The 5269-nt window shown below is 48.0% G+C and overlaps 1 long non-coding RNA gene across 1 annotated transcript; it reads right to left on the minus strand.

The window, feature by feature from the left end:
* Positions 1 to 2070: 2070 nt before the first annotated feature.
* On the minus strand, positions 2071 to 4841 carry LOC132389839 (uncharacterized). Its single transcript, XR_009510708.1, has 3 exons — positions 3937 to 4841; positions 2443 to 2507; positions 2071 to 2140 (listed from the first exon to the last, which is right to left on the minus strand). It is a non-coding gene; the product is annotated as an uncharacterized LOC132389839 (long non-coding RNA).
* Positions 4842 to 5269: the final 428 nt, after the last annotated feature.

The following is a 5269-nucleotide window of genomic DNA, read 5'->3' on the forward strand; positions in this document are numbered from 1 at the left end:
TCGAGTGAATGGAGAGAGAGATGGTGGGGGAGACTAAGGCCTGCGTGGGCAGCCTCAGCATGCAGGGATGAGAATTTAGAACGTATGTTCGGAGGGATTTCCTCTGCCAAAGAGGGGTGGTTTAAGGAATTCCTTGTCGTAGGCGGCGGTGTAAACCAAGTCATTGTGTATGTACAACACATCAGTAGATCGAGGTAAAAGTTTCTGCTGAAGGAATTAACCAGCTACGGGCTTAAAAAAAAAGCTAAAGCAAAAAGGAGGTAATCTCCTGATTACAGCCTCAGACATGTGAAATTGGCTTAATGTAAAGAAGATTAGACAGTCAAATGCGTGTGTCAAGGATTGGTGTTGGAGAAGTGGGTTCGAATTCATGAGAAATTGGCACCAGTACTTGGGAAGGAGGGAGCTGTTCCAATGGGACGGATACACCTGAACCGTGATGGGACCGGGATCCCAGAGAGCCACATGACGCGGGGTTGTGTGCAACAGATTGGCGGAGTATGGATAAAGTAAAAGAGAAAAATGTGGATGAAGTTAAAGTAAAATCAAAAGATAAAAAAAAGAGAAAAGTAAGTGTGGAGTGAAGTGAAGCGAAGAAACTTCAAGTGTAAAGTGAGAAAGATGACATGATTTTAAAAGCACAATGAGTGTAAAATCACTTTATCTGAAAGTCCGTAGTTTTCCAAATAAGGTCAGTGAAATCGTGGCACAAATCAGTACAAAGGGGACTGATTTAGTGGTCATTATAGAGACGTGGCTGCAAAGTAAAGAGGATTGGAAATTCAATATCCAAGAATATCAGGGAATACGAAAGGATTAGCAGGAATTTCAGGAGGTGGTGTAGCGCTCTTGATTGAGGCGGATGTTAGGGCGATATTTGGAGACGACATAGGATCTTTGGAGCAGAATGTGGAATCAATCTGGGTGGAGATAGCACATTCACTCAAACACGAAGAAGGTGCCAAGTTCCCGACCGAAGAGCGGCAGGCATTCAGGTCTCGGCGCGTCCATTCCCCGGAGTGTGGTTAGCTGTCACTTTCCCTTTAGGGCTCTGACTACCAATTATTGCCCGTCAACAACCCTCCCCTCCATCGAGGACATGTTCAAGAATGAATGCGTCCGGAATACCGCCTCCAGCCGGGAAATACCCTGTGCTCATCGGTACCATCGGGGAGGGGGTACAGGAGCCTGAAAACTCAACAATTTACAAGCAGTTGCCTCCCCTCCGCCATCAGATTGCGAACTCTCCGTGAACACTTAAACACTCCCTCGGTATTCACCTTCATTGCAGTATTTATTAGTTCTCCCTATTTACGTTAATTTTACATCTCCCTATTTACGATAATTTTGCACCGTACCGAAGTCACCTTGAAGTTGTACAAGGCGTCGTTGAGGCCGCGCTTGGAGGGCGGTGTTCACTTCTGGTCCCCCTCCTGTAGGAAAGCTGCCACTAAGCTGGGAAGAGTGCGGGGTGAGATTTACGAGGATGTTGCCGGGTCTCGACGGTCTGAGTTACGGACAGAAGGCAAGCAGAAAGGATGTGTCTACAGTTCCTGGAGCGAGGGTATGAAGCCAGGAGGGGCACAAGGAGGGTAAATGTGCACATTGGGTTGGGTTGGGGAATTGAGAGCCAGAGTTCACAGAATTGAGGTGAGAGTGTGTGGAGAGAACGGAGAGAGGAGAGGCCGAGAATGGGGTCCGAGGGGGAGAGAGCCAGAGCAGAAGAAGAATGTGTTGGGGAGAATGGCAAAGATAAGAGTAGAAAGAGGGAGTAATTGTGGCGAGCGGAGGAGAGAGGGGCAGGAAGGGTGAAGAGTGGTCTGGATGGGGAGAGGGAGAGTAGTGGGGGAGAATGTGGATGCGATTAGAGGAGGAGACTGGTGTACGATGGAGTGGGTGTGAAGGAGTAAAAGGGTAGGGGTTTGAGAGTGGGGTAGATTGAATGGGGAGAATTGAGATACATTCCTTTGATTTAGGTTCTCCCCACGGGGTGTTGACAAAGACCTCGGATCTCTGCAGGAATATCCGACTTCTCGCAGAGGAATCTGTGTTTTATTTTGCAATCGTTGTCCAGGATCCGTCGCATTTTCTGCAGCTGGGCCGGCTATAGGACTTGTACAGAAGATTAGAGCCCACATTCCTGTCAAAGAGGGTTAGACAATTTCAACAGAGACAAAACAGATGCAGCAGCCAACCTGAGATCGTCGAAAACAACTAATCCATTGATCTGCGCTCGCCACCCAGCCCCGGATCCACGGCCGTACGAATCCCACTACACCCCTCTCCCCGACAATCCCGAGTCAGTTCCCAAATCAATCCCAATGCATCACCCTCGCCCGACAACCCTGGGTCAGTCAACAGTCTAATCCCACTGACCCAATCTCTCTCTCCACGGCCTCGTGTCACTCTCAAACCACGGACCTGTAACAGTCCAAACCTCACCCGTCTCTGCATTTTCCAATCCAGTAAGTTCTGTATTCATCGCCGACAGAGGTGGAAACAAATTCCTGTGAAGTGAAATCCTTTCCATTAATATGCATTCAACGTCCTGGGAAATGTTTCACTGCTAATGTAATGGTTTCTCTGTAGCAGCAGTGTGTTTGTGTTATGACGAGAGATAACGGGTGCTTTGTAATGTGTGGCGTCCGCTGATGGGAGGGGTTTTCTTTCCTGTGAGCCCGTGAGCGGGGAACTCGCGGGCTTTTGTTCGGCAGAAGATGGAAAGAGAAGATGCCAGAATGGGGTAATCGTAGACTGCAGGTCTGAGCGGACTTGGAATGGGGTCGGGAGTCGACCACACTCAGGAGAAATCGATGGAGAACGGACGGACGGGAAAACAGTGAGCTCCAAGGAGCGCGTTGGACTGTTTCGTTAAAATGGTAAAATTGTTTTCTAGACTAACCCTGTAGTTAAATGAAGAATCATAAAGCCCAACCGTTTAATTGCAAATGGTGAACTGCTCGTTATTTCGTGGGATTGATTTGTAACCGGGCAACACGACCACACAAACAAGTTTTTCTCGGATTGGCCTGGCCGACGGCAGTATCGCCCTCACACACCAGGCAAAGCATGCTGGTAGAACCTAACGGTGACATTGCGCCTCTCCCCATGTCTGGCCACGGGAAAATTTGAAGAGATGGCATAGACATGGAAACATCCAGTGTCATATCCCAGGAATGGGTGATGGGACGGCTTTGTGGGTGCTTCACTCTGTGCCTGACCCAGGGAGAGTCTGACGGGACGCCGTGAAGGGACTTCATTCTGTCACAATCAAAAACTTCCATAATTGCACCGTGCAGAGCATTCCGACAGGGGGCATGACTGTCCGGTATGGAGGGGGCTACTGCACAGGACCGAAAGAGTTGCGGAAGTTTGCAATTCTAGTCAGCTCCATCGTGGGCGCATGTCTACAAAGTACCCAGGACATTTTCAGGAGGCGGAGTCTCAGCAAGGCAGTGTCCATTATTAAAGACCTCCACCAGCCAGGGCATGCCCATTTCTCTCTGTAACCATCAGGTAGGAGATACAGAAGCTTGAAGGCCCTCACTCAGTGATTCAGGAACAGCTTCTTCTCCTCTGCCATCCGATTCCTAAATGGACTGGAAACATTGTACACTACCTCACTTTTTATAACGTAGATCATTTCCGGTTTTTTTACATTTTTAATAATCAATTCAATGTACGTGTTTGATTTACTTGTTCATTTTTATTATGCTTTATTTTATATTTATTATTATTTTCTCTCTCTCTGTTAAATTATGCATTGCATTGAAGTGCTACTGCTAAGTTAACAAATTTCACGTCACACGCCAGTGATGATAAACCGGGTTCAGATACTGGTCCTCGTGGGAGTTTCACTCTGTGTCTATCCCCGGGAGGGTGTGATGGGACGGTGTGGAATGTTTCGATCTATCTTACACCCTGGGAATCACTTACCTCTTCCTCTTTTGAATTTATTTCGAGGAGCCTTGCATCCAAGTTTGAACAATGTTCCCTCGCTCCATCATAAGTTTTCTCCAAGGAAGATATGAAATAACACCGATTTTCGTTATCGATCCAGTTCTGAGGACACGTATGCTCTACAAATCAGGAACAAAAAACAGTGATTCACCCTCCATAACACCCATTGCACCGAATGGGATCAGAAAATTCAAACTCCCTTAACAACGTCCAATCCCGGATTCAGACAGCAGGTGTCGCTCCTTTCACACCGTCCCATCACGCACACCTCCGGCCAGACATAGAGAGAACCTCCCTCCGCATCGTCCCCCCATCTCATACTCGCGGGATCAGAAACAGAGTGTCTCTCTCTCTCTCTCTCTCTCTCTCTCTCTCTCTCTCTCTCTCACTCACTCTCTCCACAGTCGCATTACACACACATGGGTTCAGACTGCACGCTGCCCATTGTCAAACCACGCGCTCTTGCGGGCAGACACAGAGAGAAGCTCACTCCACACCGTCCCATCACACATTCCCACAGGGAGACACAGAGTTAAGCTACTGTGACAGTGTCCAATCGCCCACACCAGTGATCAGACACAGTGTAGCTCCTCGAGCACCGTTCGATTACTGACACCCGGAGAAATTCTGAAGGTCACTGGTTCGAGCTGAGGCAGTCTGTTGTGTCCTTGAGCAAGGGACTTAACCACACATTGCTGTGCGATGTCAAAGGGGCCAAGCTGCATGGGTCATAGTGCCCTTCACTTGGACAACATCGGTGGCGTGGAGAGGGGAGACTTGCAGCTTGGGCAACTGCCGGTCTTCCATACAACCCTGCCCAGGCCTGCGCCCTGGAAACCTTCCCAGGCGAAAGTCCATGGTCTCACTAGAACAACGGGGACCTAGAAACTGAAATTAGAAAAAAAACTTATAGCGTCCTGTTTTATAATATTGGCCAGTTTACCATCATATTCCAGTTGTATTCCAGCTTGTTTTTTTTTTATTATTTCACAGCCTTTCTTGTTGCCTTTTGTATGATTTTAAAAGCTTTCAAGTCATCCAATTCCTACTCACTTTTGCCATTTTACATCAGCTTTCCCTGGCCTAACTGCAATCCTTAATTTCCTTTGTCAGCCACGGATGCCTACTCTTATCTTGTAAGAACCTCTTCTTCGTTGGGGCATATGTATCCTGTTCATTGTGTAAAATTACCAGAAATTTAGTCCGTATGCCCGACTGCATCTGAAGTGTTATACCGGCTGCTGATGAGGATGACCACTGAACTGGCTTCCCGGCTGTCACCCAGTTTCCTGTGTCCTCCACCTTGGAT

Source organism: Hypanus sabinus, unplaced genomic scaffold, assembly GCF_030144855.1.
Source record: "Hypanus sabinus isolate sHypSab1 unplaced genomic scaffold, sHypSab1.hap1 scaffold_675, whole genome shotgun sequence".
Taxonomy (NCBI): Eukaryota; Metazoa; Chordata; class Chondrichthyes; order Myliobatiformes; family Dasyatidae; genus Hypanus; species Hypanus sabinus.